Source organism: Triturus cristatus, chromosome 2_1 (assembly GCF_964204655.1).
Source record: "Triturus cristatus chromosome 2_1, aTriCri1.1, whole genome shotgun sequence".
In the NCBI taxonomy this organism is placed as follows: Eukaryota; Metazoa; Chordata; class Amphibia; order Caudata; family Salamandridae; genus Triturus; species Triturus cristatus.
In genome coordinates this window covers 287523287-287542012 of record NC_140581.1, presented here as the reverse complement: position 1 = coordinate 287542012, position 18726 = coordinate 287523287, and the positions used below count along the sequence as shown (strand labels likewise).

The window sequence follows — 18726 nt, the reverse complement described above, 5'->3', positions numbered from 1 at the left end:
AGAGGGGGCAGATTATCCAGTGAACAGCCAGGTTTTTAAGTCTTTTCTGAAGGCAAGCAGGTTAGCGGTGTTTCGCAAGGACACCGGTAAGGAATTCCATAGCTGCGGAGCAAGAAAGCTAAAGGACCGGCCGCCTAGCCGAGCCCTTTTGATACGTGGCACCCGAGCCAAAGCCAAAGCTTCTGACCTGAGGGATCGTACAGGTCGATAGAAGTCCAGCCTCCTCTGAAGATATTTGGCACCATTGCCATGCAAGGCCTTATGGGCGAGAGTCATGGCCTTGAAAAGTATCCTCTTCCGCACCGGAAGCCAGTGAAGGGATACGAGGAGATTGGAGGCACTGGTGCGGCGGTGCAGGCCCAAAATTGCACGAGCAGCAGCGTTCTGAGTAACCTGCAAACGCTGGAGGAGGTATTCAGGCAGACCCAGATATAGGACATTTGCATAGTCCAATCTGGACCCTATGAGTGCCTGAACAGTGATCCTCCGATGTTCCTCCGAGAGAAGGGGAAAGAACTTGCGCAACATTCTGAGTATCCCAAAGCATGTTCCCGTAAGAGTGGAAACCTGGGATTTGAGCGAGAGCTCGTTGTCAATTTTAACCCCCAGGTTCTTAGCCCACTTAGAGGACTGAGTGGGAGGGAACATGTCAGCAGGCCACCATCCCTGCCAATCTGGTTCTGATGGGCATCCGAAGAATAGTATTTCGGATTTGTCCGAGTTGCATTTGAGGCTGTTGTGTGAAAACCAGCTAAAGACAGCCCCAAGGCACTCGCAGATCCTTTCTCCATCGAACTCTTCGCTCTTACGACAGGTGAATAGAAGCTGGGTGTCGTCAGCATAAGAGACGATCCGGGCCCCGTAGGACTCCGCCAGTGTCGCCAGAGGGGTCATAAGGATGTTAAATAGAGTGGGGCTCAGTACAGAGCCCTGAGGCACTCCGACTCCCAATGGCGGCATCTCGGCGGACCCGGGTGGGACCCAGACCGTCTGCCGGCGGTTGGCCAGAAAGGAACGAAACCAGTTGAGCACCGTCCCCCCTAGACCGATGTTACTGTTGAGCACAGTCAAATGTGCGGTGTGCGCACTGTGGCAGGTAGTGAGAGACAAACTGCAATCACAGTCACTCCGAAAAATAAATGGCCATGGGCTGTGATGTCAGCCCTCCATGTATGTAGTGTCCTAGACATGAGAACATTCACACATGCCCACTCCAGATGCCACACACCATGATCTGCACCAATGAGCAGCTGCCATTCCCACAGGTACTTCTGACATTGCACATGCACCGATGAAAATCACTGGGGTGGAGGGGGATCTAAGGTGTACAAACACATCACACATGACCAGGCAACATCCTTTGAGAATGAACCACACACCATATATTATGAGGTACATGTGTATGACGTGACACTTATCTGACACATTGGGATACTTGGAACAGTCCCCGAACAATAGAGAGCACATGGATACCCACAAAGAACACATTTTCACAGCAGCAGACATTGAAGGCTAGGTTCTGATGAGTGTAAGCACTGACACACACATACAAGTTACCCAGGCACATGAAGACACCACAATGTGAAAACAACCTGATTTTTGCAACACCAAAGTGCAGGGCTGAATCCTGGTTATGTACCATGTGAGTTTGCACACATACCAGGGCCATTACATCACACACACACACCGATGACTCCCCTATAACCAGTATTTACCATGTACCCACATCCCAGGAACCCCAGTCCTAACACCTTTGGCAAACACAGGGCAACTCAGCAAGCATCACAGTCAGGTACAACTGCAGGGAGTGTAGGCTGTGTGTAAAAAAGCACGGTAACCCACTGAGACATGCACATAGAACACAACAGATGGGCCCAGTTAATGACACGGGATTACACACTGCCATGAGGTGACTGCACTCATGTGTAACCTCCGCTGTGCCAACAGTCGTCTGTGTAGGGCCAAGTCATGTCAGAGTAGGAGTCTGCCAGTGAGCCACCTATTAATTCTAACTGAAGGTTCGGGTCACATCAGCCTGTGTTCTGCAGTGTCCCTTAAGTCACCAGCACATACTCCAAACATATTTTTTGCCAAGTTGCACTGATGACACAGATGACTTGTTCATCACCCATGCATGAAAATGCATGTCCGGTGCTGACGGGCTGAGTCAGTAAGAAGGTAAATGTGCACACATGTCAGCACTAAACATGTGTAACAGTGGAAAACAAAGATGCGACTTACTCCAAAGGCTGTCCCATTGATGTCTGCTCCACATGGATCTGCTTCAGCAGGTCCACAGACTCAACACTCAGGGCAGCAGGGGAGACAGATGCAGGGGGTGCGGTGCCTGGACTGAAGGAGACTCTTGCCCTAATATGGGGGGCTCCATGGACATCTGGGATGGGAGCAACTGGGAGGGTGGAGATGGTGGAGGTTGCGGGGACAGATTCGCTGTCAGTGTTGTCTGGTGTTGAAACACCCGCACCCTCCTGGGAATCATCACTTGAACCTTCGTCGTCCGCAGCCGATGTAGTGGCTGTTGACTTGCCCTCAGTGTGGCTTCTCTCACCCTCCGTGCCACTTGCTCCCTCAGACTCCTCCACAGCGGATCCAGTCTCGCTGTGGCCCTCCTCACGGTCCATGGAGCTGTCCCCTCCAGTGTCTGCTGATGATGCTGATCAACAAGGAGGAGAAACAGATTCACCTGCATTTACTGGCCAAATGACCTTAAATGCAACACATCACTGAGCAAGCCCTGGCATCATATAAACACCAAATCACAATCTAACACACATAGGTGAACCTGGCACCAATGAGTCTGCCAGGGAAGCATGCCCCAGTACCCATGATGACAATGGACCCGTCAGTCCATAGTATGTCGGACAGCACATGGGCAGGCATTGCCAGACTACCCAGGACTCTGATCTGCTCTGAACGTAATTTTCATGTGTTGTGACACACATGTCACATTCCTGGCCACTGACTCAGGTCTTGGAACAGCATTTGTGATGGCATGATCCCATTGCTGATATGATGAACATACTTCCATTAGCAGACACCAATACGGCCCATAACTTGAAATGTAGAGTTAGCACACTGTGGCTGCAGTACAAGACACATGTCACAATACAGCATGCCCCAGATATTAGTGTCTAACATGATTCCACCGGCCAGTCTGGCCCATTAGTCAGTACTGACTACTGTCACAGGCTCAGTGCATGGCTAGTCCACATTCAGCAACTTGTCACACCAATGTTTGCACTGTGAATGGAACTCCGGTAGTGGTCATGTATACATCGTCACCACATTATACATACATGTGATAGAATATGATAAAGGCACAGAAGCAACATGAGACATCACAGTTTGTGGGACTAAAACTCTGTATACCTAATCATAGAGGACATCACAAGTACTTAGTAAAGCAGATGACACAAATCTGTTGTTGAGTACACCAAAATGCACATCATAGTTACTACACACATATGTATTGCCCTGTGCGTGGAACCAATAGTTACATGTCAGATGTCTGTCCATGTCAAACACATAGCAAACTTCTGAAATACAAAAAGCTATGGCAGGCCAGCTTGTCACAGAGTCAGACACATGTTATTAACTGTTCACAATGGTGGAAGGGTTGGCTGACACACAAGAATAGGAGGCCACAGTGTCTCATGGGACCTGAGAGGCAGACCTGTCCATGGGCCATGTGCAACATGGGATAATCAGGAGTACAATACAGGTGACCATGCATTGTGCTGGAACTCATACACATCAAAAGTCTGAGGTGTCACGATTGTGCATGCCTGCTGCATGGGTGTTTGGTCAATATCTCACACTCCTATGCTGACCCGCAACAGCAGTTACTGCAGGGATGTTGATCAAATACAGTGCACATGTTAATAATCGATAAATGACCTTACACAAGTCCCAGATTAGCCTCACCCATGTAGCCTAAGTCAATGAACACTTTGCTGATGTTGGTGTCAACATTCTCTTGGTCAACAGGAATACACACAACCCAAGTGACACATGTGAAATAGTGGAACGGGAACACCTGGGCATCAGCCATTCCCTGTAGTCAGCACCCCTTTGAACGGGTGGGTATTGACATTGTGGGACCACTGGACCCCAAGACAGCCATGGGCAACAGGTTCGTCCTGGTCTTGGTGGACCATGCCACCGGGTACCCGGAAGCCATACCTCTGAGGACAGTGACGGCCCCCGTGGTGGGACGAGCACTGATGGGAATTTTCTCCAGAGTGGGATTCCCTCGTGAGGTAGTGCCTGACTGGGGAACCAACTTCATTTCCAAGTATATGAAGTCCCTGTGGCAGGAGTGTGGTGTAACCTATAAGTTTACCACTCCTTACCACCCCCAATGAAATGGGTTGGTTGAGAGATTCAACCGAACCCTAAAAGGCGCGATTATGGGTCTCGAGGAATCCATGAGGTGTAAGTGGGACGTCCTCTTACCATGCCTGCTCTTTGCGTACCGTGAGGTGCCACAGAAATCTCTAGGGTTCAGCCCCTTTGAGATTCTCTATGGACACCTAGTGAGAGGACCTCTAAATTTGGTTAAAGAAGGCTGGGAGCAATTTCCCAGGAAACCTCCCCAGGATGTATATAACTACATGCTGGCCTTTAGGAACCAAACTAAGCGTTTCAGGCAACTCGCTGAGGCGCATTTGGAAGCCAGCCAGGAGGAGATGAAGCGGTGGTACGACCAGAATGCCACTCTGGTAGAGCTTCAGCCTGGTCAGAAGGTGTGGGTCATGGCCCCAGTGGAGTCCTGTGCGCTCCAGGATAAGTGGACCGGACCATTTGAGGTTGTGGAGCCCAAAAGTCCGGTTACCTACTTGGTGGACTTGCGGTCTCCCAGGAACCTGCATGTCAACCACCTGCATGTCAACCACCTGAAGCCCCACTTGGAGAGGTCCCAAGTGGGCATGCTCTTAGCGACAGATGGTGGAATGGAGGAGGAGACCGAGCCTCTTCCAGACCTCCTGTCGGCGACAGAGCAAAATGCGTCAGTGGATGGTGTCAACCTCTCTTCTACCCTGACCCCTGAGCAACAGAATGACTGCCGCTAGTTGCTGGGACAGTTTTCTGATCTGTTCTCCCTGGTTCCTAGTGTCACGGATTGGATCGTCCATGATGTGGACACTGGGGATAGAACACCTGTGAGGCACAAATCCTACAGGGTGACTGACAGGGTGAGAACTTGCATCAAGGAGGAGGTCTCCAGGATGTTTGCGTTAGGGGTGATTGAGTCCCCTAGCAGTTCTTTGGCCAGCCCAGTGGTCTTGGTCCCAAAGGCTGCCGCACCGGGTGCCACACCCGAACTCCGGTTCTGTGTAGACTACAGAGGGCTCAATTCAGTCACCAGGACTGACGCGCACCCCATCCCCAGAGCTGATGAGCTCATAGATCTGCTAGGGGCTGCACGGTACCTCAGCACGTTTGACTTGACGTCTGGGTACTGGCAGATCCCCTTGACCGATGGGGCAAAGGAGAGGTCAATATTCTCCACACCAGATGGGCACTACCAGTTCTGGGTGATGCCATTTAGGATGAAGAATGCCCCTGCCACCTTTCAGAGGTTGGTCAACCAGGTGTTGGCTGGACTGGACTTGTTCAGTGCCGCCTACCTGGATGACAATGCAGTGTTCAGCGCAAGTTGGGAAGAACATCTGTGCCACCTCTGGGAAGTGTTGATGGCGCTGCGGAGGGCAGGCCTCACGATCAAGGCGAGTAAGTGCCAGATCGGGCAGGGTTCCGTGGTGTACTTGGGACACCAGGTTGGAAGTGGCCAGGTGGCGCCCCTACAGCCCAAGATTGAAACCATCCTGGCTTGGGAGCCGCCCAAAACCCAGACAGAGGTGAGAGCCTTTTTAGGACTCACGGGTTACTACAGGAGGTTTGTCAAGGGGTATGGCAACATTGTTGCACCCTTGACAAAGCTGACTTTCAGGAAGCAGCCAAAGAGAGTGATTTGGACTGACACCTGTCAGAAAGCTTTTGAGGCCCTGAAAACTGCTATGTGCACGGCGCCCGTGCTCCCGGCCCCCAACTTCTCCAAAGAGTTCATAGTACAAACAGATGCTTCAGAGCATGGTGTGGGGGCTGTTCTATCCCAGATGAATGAGGAGGGCCTAGATCAACCCGTAGCATTCATCAGTAGGAGGTTACTGCCACGGGAACAGAGGTGGAGTGCTCTTGAGCGCGAGGCATTTGCTGTGGTCTGGGCACTGAAGAAGCTGAGACCATACCTGTTTGGGACTCACTTCCGAGTTCAGACAGACCACAGGCCCCTCAGATGGTTGATGCAGATGAGGGGTGAGAATCCAAAGCTGTTGAGGTGGTCCATTTGCCTACAGGGGATGGATTTCACGGTGGAACATCGCCCTGGTACAGAATACGCCAATGCTGATGGTCTGTCCAGATTTTTCCGCTATAGTGATGTGAACTCCCAGGAGGTAGGGTAGTTCTCCCCACATTTCAGCTGGAGGGGACTCATGTTAGACCTGGCACCTTGGCGTGGGTTTCCCTTCCATTTTTTGCTGTTGCCTCATAGGTTTTTGCTGGTATTAGATGCTCAGGGCACTGTGCCACTGCTGTCCAGTGCCACAGTGAAAGTGCTCCCTATTGATGTATGAATTTGTGATTCCATGATTGATTGGTTTGGTTTACCTGTCAGACCCTAGTACAGTGCATTAGGAGTGCCCAGGGCTTGTAAATCCAAATGCTGCTGGTGGGTTTGCAGCACTGGTTTAAAACTCGTTTTTTGCACATTTACATTTTAGGGATTTTAGTGATTTTAACGATTTGTAGGACTTACCATATTGTTGTATTCGCTCTATTTTCACTCTGTTTGCTCAGAAGGCCTGTCCCCCTGGCCTTCCGGCACCGGACAGAATATGCTGTTCAGGTGAGGAACTGCACATGCTAAATAAGGCGGACAAAGCCTTTTATTGTCACAAATTGTCCCCGTGTCTCCTCTATGACAAGAACACTGCTGCTGATATAGCTAGAGGGAGTTCAGTGTGTAGGGAGTGTTTCACCGCGCTTCCTAAGTTACTTAACGTACCTGTCAAATCCGTTTTAGATGGGGGCATTGAAAGAGACGTTAAACTGAAATGTGCTTTATTTAATGCTAGGTCATTGGTGAAACACTCTTCGGAATGTGCCCTGCTTCTGGAGGACAACAATATCAAGCTGGCCTTTATTACAGAAACTTGGTTAGGCAGCACCTCAGGTCCGGATCTGGTGAAAGCCATTCCATTGGGTTTTCACTGTCACTCTCTGGATCGCACCCAGAAAAGGGGTGGTGGGCTCGCGGTGATATATCATGAATCACTCACCCCACATTTTTCACCTGCCTGTGTCCAGGGCTGTGAAGCACTGTCTTTTAAAATCTTCTCAGCGCTTCACAAGCCTTTCTCTGGGATCCTAATCTATCGCCCACCAGGAGAGAGGAAGGGATTTATGGATTCCCTAAATGGGATACTAGAGGATGGTCTGAGTCAAAAATCATGTGTAATGCTTGGCGATTTTAATTTTCACTTGGAAAAGTTAGACGACCCAGATACCGTCAGGCTTCATAATATCATGGCCATAGGAGGTCTCGAACAATTGGTTTCTTTTCCGACTCATACTAAAGGTCACACCTTAGATGGGATTTTTTCCAATAATTGTGATCTAGTAAATATCTCCATTCTTCCGATTACCTGGTCTGATCATTTTATAGTTAATTTTGAATTAAAATGTGCTACGAGGTATCCTACTGGCTCCAAATCAAAAAAGGAAGTTATTATTAGATCATGGGGAAAATTAGATGCCAAACTACTTGAATCTTCTCTTATTGACACTTTGTACACAGCCCCACTGGACATTGAAGAGGCCACTTGCTCCTACAACAGTTGGATAATGGGTGCGTGCCTTAAATTGGCACCTCCAAAAAAATGGATACCGAAAAGGGCCTCTCCTACCGCTCCTTGGTATACAGGAGAGCTTAGGGAGAAAAAACTCTTATGTAAACAGGCTGAAAGGATATGGCAGAAGAATTATGCCAGGTCGAATAAATTAGACTATAAACTTACTATTTCTAACTATAAACAAGCTCTTATGTCAGCTAAAAAAGAATACTTCTGCACCCAAATCATGATAGCTAAATCTGACTCTAAGGAGCTGTTTAAAACAGTTATCAAACTGTCAAACCCCAGAACGCCGAAGGACTCTGCTGCTCCTGACTTCTGCAACACCATTGGGGCGTACTTTCAATTAAAAGTCGAGTCAATTTTTATGTCTTTGTCAGAATCGATTGACATAAATCTAAATGATGTCAAAGCGGAAGTCTCTTATCCCCCTGGCAGCACCTTGGACTGTTTCTCTCCTTTGCAAATCGAGGACACCGTGAAACTTATGGACAGCATAAAATCAGGTGCCCCGAGTGATCCTTGCCCCACATGTATCATAAAACAGTTAGCAGATACCACGTGTAGGGTCTTGACACCCTTATTCAATGACATAATTCTATTAGGATTTTTCCCAAATATTTGGAAAAAAGCTTCAGTACTTCCGCTACTGAAAAAACAGACTCTTTATCCCAAGGACCCATCAAATTATCGTCCCATCTCTAGACTTCCATTACCAGCCAAAATACTGGAAAAGGCCATAAATAGGCAACTTAGTGACTTCCTCCAGCATAATAACTTGTTGGATCCCTCACAATACGGCTTCAGAGCTCTTCACAGCACTGAGCTGGCGCTCCTTAAATCAACACAGGAGATCAGAGAGGTGATGGATAAGGGAGGCAACGCGATGCTGATTTTCTTAGATCTATCTGCGGCCTTTGATACCGTGCATCACATGGTATTACTCAATCGGCTATCAGAGATTGGGATTAGAGGTCAAGCATGGAACCTGCTCAACTCCTTTCTGAAAGACAGATTACAAACCGTTGAACTCAACGGCAACTCCTCCGAACCCTTTTCTTTGCCTTGTGGGGTGCCGCAGGGATCATCCCTTAGTCCCACTCTTTCTAATATCTATATGGCACCCCTGGCTGGCATTATCAGAACTTTTGGATTTCAGCTCACCTTCTACGCGGATGACACTCAAATTGTACTGTCAGTGAGGGAGGGAGCTGAAAAGGAAACAGGAGTTTGCTTTTCAAACTGTATGGGTGCTATCTCTAGGTGGATGTCGGCCAATTGCCTCAAGCTGAACTCAGCTAAAACAGAGGTTCTGAGATTTGGCAACAACCCCTTAATGTGGACACCAGACTGGTGGCCTGCTGATCATGGCCTCTGTCCCACACCTTGCAAGAAAGTTAGAAACCTTGGCGTTGTGATAGACGAAAAACTCAATATGGGAGACCAGGTCAGCAAGGTGATATCTGGATGTTCTCTGATATTGAGAATGATTAGGAAAATTAGGTTCTTTCTTTTTGAGGGGAACCTAAGAACGGTGGTGACTGCACTGATATTGTCACGACTCGACTATTGTAATAGCCTTTACGTCAATATACAAGAGCAACATCAAAATAGGCTTCAAACTATTCAGAATGCAGCTGCCAGACTGCTGACCAGGACCCCCAGGACGGTTTCAGTTAAAGGAGAACTAAAAATGTTACATTGGCTTCCCACTCATTTGAGATCCCGATTCAAGGCACTATGTATAGTTTTCATAGCCCTGAACGGGACTGGTCCACAGTTTTTAAGAAATAAGTTTTCCTGGTACATCCCGTCCAGAACCCTTAGATCAACGGTCGCTAAACTAGTGAAAACTCCCCACTTCAAAAAAGTTAATTGGGGAGGCAGAAGCTTTTTAAACAGTGCATCCAGAATCTGGAATGAACTTCCTGTCTCGCTAAGAAACACCCCTGACGTTTGTGTGTTCAGGAAGGGTCTTAAAACATGGTTGTTTTCTCAGTTTTAGTTATGTTATCTGCTTGGTAGTTAATGCTTAGCGCCAGGACACCGAAATGGTAATCGTGCGCTTTATAAATTTTAATAACATAACATAACATAACATAACATGGTAACCATTCTCTTTCTACCATTCAGTACACATCATACTTTTAAAACGCTATATGGCGAAAGGAACCGATGTGAACTGAAGGTCAACTCCAATGTAAGATGAAGTAAATTCTTCCTTTCATTATGGGGGTAAACTAATGTCATCTACGAACATCTTTATGTATTTGTTAACATATCCTACTTTGCTTGTTTATGCACTTGTATGGTATGTTAGATAGGTGTATCCAGACTCAGCTAGGACCCTTTAACTGAGCTAGGAAGCAAAAGGACTCTTAGTTCTAAATATGTCACAATATTTTTGGCCATCCCAGATGTAACGTATGGTCACCGGTTTGAAAATCCAGTTGAGCTATTTGTGGAAGCAGGTTTAGCCGAAACATAACTCAGTCTGCTTCCTTTTATGTTCATAATCACTGTGGGTTCTGTGTTGATACTGACCACAATGATCTTTAGAATAGGGGCAGATCTCAAGATTATGATGATGAACAAGTTTCGCATACTAGATGAAGCGAAACTGTAACAATATATTGTACTTTCCTCCCTACATACATGGAGAGTTTGCATAGATTCTACTCTTGTGGTTTCAATTTGAATGGTTGAAAAGAGTGTATTTTATTCCATCTGGAATGTTAAAATCCAACTGCTGTCGGTCAGTGATGGCCGATGTAGCCCAGATGTTATATGTGACTTTGCCCTCATAATTTGATACTGTGTGAGAAAAACAAGTTCTTTAGAGGGAGATTGTGAGCTACTTCAATAGTTCATTAATCTGCTAACCCTGTGTACAATGACAACCTGCACCATGGGTCTCACATCCATAAAACAATACTCAGCAGTTGAAGTTTATACAATTAGCCCTTGCGGTAACATACCATATGTTCATTTTACCATGGGTGTGATTTGTAAACTTGATTACATGTGCAATTTATTAGCTATACTTTTTTGGGTGACACATAGGTGTCCCAAGCTGAAACTTTCTAAGATGCAGGTAGTGATCTTTAGTGATTACTTTCCTCTCCACGTCAGTGAACTGTGGCATGATGCTTTAGGTCCTTGGCTTTTACCATCCGACACAATAGGACAGGGACATTCACCCTGAAGCATTGACACTGCTAGCACTACAAATCTGCTCTATTGTTAACACATGCTTCTTTCATAAAGGATAATAAATCACATTTTAACACATCCACTGCTCTCTCCCTCTTGTGCCTATAACATCTCTTCAAAATTGTTTTTTTGGCTTGACTATATGGACTTCTGTAACCCATTTCCCAGCTGTCTCCTAATAGAGATCCAGAGGGGCAAAAAAGCAATGACACACTGTAGTAATCCAGGTCAAAATACAAGGAAGGCAAAGACAGAAAAGTAATACTGGTATGAGGGTTGATTGGTAGACTGGTATAAGCACAACAATCCCCAAAATGGAAGCAGGTGAAGAGCCTAAGGAGACATTGCTGTTTAGCAAGAGATCCTGAGGAGAATGACCTACTAGACAGCAGTGGAACCTCAGGCAAAACAGAATGTCATGACATTACAAGATCAAAAGAAAATAATACAGTACTACAATACAGCAACTCCCTTCCCACAAAAATGAAGAGAAATAAAAAACAACAAACAGAAAATAAATAATAAAGTACATAATCTTGAAATTTAACTGACATGACCATTTTTCTCTTGGAAATAACACCCGAAGACATTTCCACATCAGCCCCACTGGCAACAACATCAGTGGGCATGGTGTGAAAAGACATGGCAACTTCATCATGCACATTCTCATTGACATTACTTGAAATTACATTTGGATGGGGAGTTTGCACATATTGTCAAATGTATTAGGTACATTTTTACCAGAACACAAATCCCAATCAACATAGGGCCCGATTATGATGTCGGGCGGAAAGCCTCTGACCGCTGGTCGGAGGCTTTCTGCCCGACATGATAGATTTAAAGTTTGACCACCATATAAGGATGACGTTGTCGGAGTTGAAAACTGTGGGGGAATCTGACGTGGTTCTGATGGGTTCAAGGAGCCAGTCGGTCAGTTGGAAAGGCAGAAAACTCCCTTAAGGACAGCTGTTTCCAACAGCCATTCCTTGTTGGCCATTCTGACATCGAAAGGCTTTCAGAAAGTGACATTGGGGGCCCCTCGCAGGGCCCCCCTGGCCTTCTGCATACTGCCTTTGGGGGCACCTATGGTGCCCCCCTCAATATATCTGCATCACATGGCAGTCACAGTGAGGTGCCAGCCACATGGTGCAGGGATGTTTACAATCTTCCATCTTTCAATGGGAGCTTGTGCTGCAGGCGTTTTCAGCCCACCTCAGAAGTTCCCATTGAAAAATGGAAGTTTCTGACTGCACTATGTCCGGTCTGCCCGACACCATAATAAGGGCCAAAGTCTTTTTTACTAGGGATACCCATTTTGCTCTCACTCAACTTTCTTTGAAAAGGTTTTATCTGCACCACTGCTCCTTTGCTCGACCATCCCCAGTCTTTCAACAAAACAATAGTGTAGGAAACTCATACAATTTTGACAGGTTCATAAAAGCTGAATTCACCTTTACAAACTTTCTGTAGTTTCCTCAGTAATACCCAGTCACCAACATCAAACTGTTTAGTTTTCCATCTACATAAGTCATTTGAATCCTGACCATTGTATTTGTACCTGTTTCAACATGTTCTCTTACACATTCATCTACATTGGAATGAGCCATCATTGAATTATCAATAAGATGTTCATGAACCATTTTATTATCCCACTACGGTGTAAGACTAGTTCTGCCGTGTCTACCCAGGGCAGCACTGGGAGCTTAAAGTGGCCCTGGCAAAAATGATAACTTCAGCCCCCATGTGCAGATGTGCTAATGCACGCTAGAGCCCGACACACTCTTTCAAGTTGCCGCCGGGCTCGAGTAACGTGCACCACCACTTCTGAGGCTCCAGCCTCCCAGGGGATTGCCCGCTTGCCCAGCTGGCCAGTCCCGCCATGTTTCTACCCATCAGAAGGAAAAAAGGTGAAAAGCCTGTAACAGAGAGAGGACAATTTAAATAACTTCACACCTTCTCTCTCAAATATTTCCGTACATCCATCTTAGATGCCAAAGCAGTTTATATGCCTTCTTTAATAAACGTGTTTGACCTTTCCAATAAACTATTAGCTGCTGGAAAATAAAGAGGTGTCCTTTCAAGCCTTCTGCCATGGCTACACAAAAAGGCCAACTTTTCTTTGACTTCTGTTATCAGAAACAAGAATCTGAGGTGCACCCTCAATAGGTGGTACAAATAGAACTTGCCAGTGAAAATTCAATTTTCCAGGGGCAATTCTTCTGACATTTGCTGAATTGGAACAATACACCCTGGCAAATTCTTAATTAGATGCCAACCATCAGTAACATAAAAATTTAATTCACACAACACAGTATCCTTTGCACACACTTTCATCCACTCCTAATCGCTAATATACCCTACATGTAAAGCAGAGGCATCTACTGTTGAAACAATACACTCATCCTCTTGATGGACATTGAGATCTGAACCATTCTTTTACAGGCATGCAAGTTAGGCAATCCGCCTAAACGTTCTTCCCACCTGGATTGTACTTTATATCCAAGTTATATTCTTATAATTTGGATAACAAAGGTACAAGTCTGGAAAAAGCTAAACCAGTACCATTGCCACTCATGAGAAATATAAGTGGTTTATGATCAGTTATGATATCAAAACAGTATGCCCAAAGGTAATTTTTTATTTTTTGACAGCCCTTGAACACGCCAAAGCTTCTTTTTCAATGGTGCTGCTGTGATGCAGGAGCAGTTGTAATGATGTTTTGTATTGTCTGAAAAGCATTGTTCTGTTCCGTTAACCACACAAACTTGTACTTTTTAGGCCCAAGGCATCTCAATGGTTCCTTTTGACAAATCTCTTGTAATATTTGCTTGAACCCTAAAATGACCACAATGAACTTTATCTGTCGAAGAAGGACTTTTTTTCAGTTTAAGGTCGTTAGCACTAGTAGTGTGGCCCAAGTATTCAAATTATTTCACTAAAAGGTACATTTTCTTTCAACACCACCATACCTCTTCCACAAAGAATACCAAGTATGCGTTTCAAAATCTAGTTATGTTCTTCAACACTCTTTCCAAAAATTAAAATGTCGTCCTGAAACGTATGAACCCCTTTGATGCCTTTAAATAAAGTGTCCATAATGTTTTGCCAAACCAAAAAGTAGTCTCAAATATGTACTCAAGGGTTCGTTGCACCATTGATAATATCTTCCCTCTATCCATAATATGAATTTGGCAGGTGCGGTTTTCTATTGCCTCAACCCCTTTGCTTTTTGGTGCAAGCGCCAAAATGTGTTACAAAGGTTGTAAACTCTTGTGACCTTTTTGACAATGAAACTTGATGGTAGCCAGATTTGTGGTCTATAATAGAAAACTAAGGACCCTACAACAGTCATTAACATTTCTTTTATTCTCGACAAAGGATGGCAGTCAACTACAATGTTCCTTTTTAAAGAACATAAAACTACCAGACTTCTTTTCTGACAAAACTATTGCAGTGACCCATTCAAAAGAATCAGTGGGTTGAATGATGCCATCCTTACACATATCATCTGACAATTTTTTCACTCACCTTAAACACTAAGGGCCTGATTACGACTGGAAATGCGGCGCCAGGTTCGCCCTGACACAGCACCGCCAAAGCTGTGGTCAGAACGCCCGCCACATTAGGAGATTCCTCCTGTCTGGAATGCTGGTTTTTAACGTTCCCACAGCAGTGCCTCCGAAAATGGTCACAAAAATGGGAATGCCAAAAACAATTCCCGCACGGCATGGACTGCAAAGTCCATGCCGTGCAGGAACAGGGATGCGTTGAATACAGGGGGGCACATGTTGTGACCCCCCTGCATGCATTCCCATGCAGAAGTGGTTTTCTCTCCGCCACGGTTGTCATGGAGTAGGAACCTTCATGACACCGCGGCAGAGAGGAAACTCGTTATATGCTTGGCTGGGCTGCGGCGTTCCCGCTAAGCATATTACAGCCTCCTCCACACCGCAACACCACCAGGGAACAGCGGTTACCTAACAGCTGTGATAGGTGAAATGGTGGTCTGACTGCCCTAATCCTAATAGGGCAGTCGGGAGACCACTACCGCCACCACAAGTCTGGCGATCCATGAACAGACAGACTCATAATGGACCCCTAAGTGGCACCAGCCTGACTTAGTATTTAACAGAGATCGCACAAGTTTTCCAAATAAATACAGTAAATAATCTTGCAATTTAACAGGCATGACTGTTTTGAAGAAACTTCCACGTCTGCCCCACGGGCAACAACATCGGTGGCATGGTATTAAAAGAGTTGACAACTTCATCATGCACATTCTCATTGACATTACTTGATATTACATTCTGATGTGGAGCTTGCAACTTATTATCAGATGTTTTAGGCAAATTTCTATCAGAACACAAATCCCAGTCTGAGGAGACACTGCTGTCCAGCGAGAGATCCCAAGCGGAATGACCTACTGGACAACAGTGAAACCTCAGGCAGAACAGAATGTCATGCTATAACAAGATCAAAAGAAAACAATAAAGTACCACAATACAACACATGCCTCCTCAATAAAGTTCTCACCATCTCTCCTGTCTCATCACAGTCTTACAGTGGCAGACTACAGAGGTGGGAAATATGTACCTGTACAGGATTTCAAGCTTTGGTTGTTAGGACCTTCTACAGAAAGAGTTGTAGATCCATCCCAGCGTTTACATAAATGAGACATGCTACTCCATTATCTCCAACTAACTATAGTTTTTGAAATCTCCAGGCATAAAGGTGATTTACCAGAAAATGATGCAGAAACGTCATAATGCTTAGATACATAGATGTTGGGAGGATATTCTGGTCTTCCCACTTCCCTGTCTCCATTACCTTGGTATTAACACTAAGGGCCCGATTCCGATCAGGGTCGGACAGCCCTCCGAGAGCCGTCCATTGCCATACCTTACAACTGTCTCAGTCCAGGAGCCGACCCGTCCGTTCATGGAAGTACGATGCCCAAATGTGTTCGATTACCGACCGAGCAGTAGGCTCTGAAATCAGCCGGCCGGCCAAGTACGATGCGCACTTCCTACGCGCCGAACGGTTCGCCACTGACTCATCATCCGGAACTGGAGTCTCTTCACGTCATTTCCCGCCACAACACGGACAGTGGGTACGAGACGAATCAAGCATGTATTCGATCGCGCATGTCATCCCTGCACTGTACGTCTATGACCGAATCAACAACAGGAATCGACGCGTACCATGCAGACAGCAAGTACAACGCCCATAGGGGGTAGATAGCCATAACTACCAGCAGGAACAACCAATGGAGGGGGTGAGGGGAGGGGTGCCCATCATTACCAGTAGTGTCTAGCCCATATGGGGTGAATGCCTATCACCATCAGCAGTCTCCAGCACATAGGGGTGGATGCCCAGTCCTTGAGCCTTAGGGGGGATGCCTATCACCCCCAGCAGTCCCAATCTACTTGGGGGTGGATGCCTATCACTATCAGCATACTCCTCCTGCATGGGGGTGAGTCCCTCTCACCACCAGCATTCTCCAGCACATAGGGGGTGGATGTCTAGTCCTTGAGCCTTGGGGGGGGTTTGCCTATCAGCCCCAGCAGTCCCAATCTACTTGGGGTGGATGCCTATCACTATCAGCATACTCCACCTGCATGGAGGTGAGTGCCTCTCACCACCAGCATTCTCCAGCACATAGGGGGTGGATGCCCAGTCCTTAAGCCTTAGGGGGGGTGCCAATAACCCCCAGCAGTATATACCTATCACTATCAGCATACGCCACCTGCATGGGGGTGAGTGCCTATCACCACCAGCATTCTCCAGCACATAGGGGGTGGACGGCCAGTCCTTGAGCCTTAGGGGGGGGTTGCCTATCACCCCCAGCAGCCCCAATCTACTTGGGGGTGGATGCCTATCACTATCAGCAGTCCCACCCATATGTCTTGTAGTCCCAGCACCCCTCACCCTATCATCATGCCAAGATTGTGTATTGTGTGTGAAGTCCCTGCAACTGTGACCAAAAGCTGATTCTGGCATCATAAATCCATGCACATCGTGAACATAGCATCAATGGTGCCAAACCCCACCCCACCGCAGGGATCCAAATATGAGTGCCTGTCCAAATTTGACAGAAAATGCTGCTCTGCATGTCAGATTCCTGGTTGTAACACAACAAGCAGTGTAGTGGCTAAGTAGTGGGTGTGTTGCAAACAAACACACATCTGTGGAGTGGAAGTGACCTGCGTCGACTAACATCCCTCTGACATGTGCAGAGTAGCAGTCCACATGGAAGCTGACAATGCCTCCAATGTACAATTACACAATGTAAGTAGTGCCCAACAGAATGCATACACACATATGCACACAAACAGACACACATACCAAGGAATCCTGTGTAGATTGCAGCCATCAGGTAATCAAGTCCCATACCATGGCAGCAATGGAACATAATAACCATGAAGAATGCGCCGAATGATGAGGTAGGAGTGCCAGGGACAGTACGGCAAAACCTACACCCGACTTGCAGGCATTGTCCAGAAAAGCCATATCAACGCATGAGTGCAGGTGCCCAAACACAACCAGCCACATGTGTGTGTGTCTCAGTGTACCCAGGCTAGTACGACACACATCCTGTGGTGTTTAAATCAAAACAGATCTATGTGTACACACTGCCATTCAGAAGTCACACAGGAACTGGCTACATACATGTGGGCAATCAGCCATTGTGACATTAATGGTCACACAACACGGTCATGTGACATAAGCTTTGTTGCACACTAACCAACAGCAAGAGACAGACCCACTCTATCAATACCCACAAGGAGCCCACATTGTTGCAACAGTAGCCTGTATGATGAGCCCTCTGTGTTTAACAATTTGGATGTACACTGTTATGTTATGTTATGTTATGTTATGTTATGTTATGTTAAATGGGACTTTTATAGCGCAACGGCTACTCCAAAGGAGTGTCCCGGCGCTTTTGTGCTCCAAACCAAAGAAAGAGCTGGAAAACATAATAGTAAAAAGAGCAGGGGCCTAAAGAGGGGGCAGATTATCCAGTGAACAGCCAGGTTTTTAAGTCTTTTCTGAAGGCAAGCAGGTTAGCGGTGTTTCGCAAGGACACCGGTAAGGAATTCCATAGCTGCGGAGCAAGAAAGCTAAAGGACCGGCCGCCTAGCCGAGCCCTTTTGATACGTGGCACCCGAGCCAAAGCCAAAGCTTCTGACCTGAGGGATCGTACAGGTCGATAGAAGTCCAGCCTCCTCTGAAGATATTTGGCACCATTGCCATGCAAGGCCTTATGGGCGAGAGTCATGGCCTTGAAAAGTATCCTCTTCCGCACCGGAAGCCAGTGAAGGGATACGAGGAGATTGGAGGCACTGGTGCGCCGGTGCAGGCCAAAAATTGCACGAGCAGCAGCGTTCTGAGTAACCTGCAAACGCTGGAGGAGGTATTCAGGCAGACCCAGATATAGGACATTTGCATAGTCCAATCTGGACCCTATGAGTGCCTGAACAGTGATCCTCCGATGTTCCTCCGAGAGAAGGGGAAAGAACTTGCGCAACATTCTGAGTATCCCAAAGCATGTTCCCGTAAGAGTGGAAACCTGGGA

The 18726-nt window shown here is 46.6% G+C and overlaps 1 long non-coding RNA gene across 1 annotated transcript in view; it reads right to left on the bottom strand.

Annotated features, from left to right (window-relative positions):
• The window catches only part of LOC146864109 (uncharacterized), a 401591-nt gene that overhangs the window by 76395 nt on the left and 306470 nt on the right, over window positions 1-18726 (bottom strand). The gene's annotated exons all lie outside the window — the stretch shown is intronic.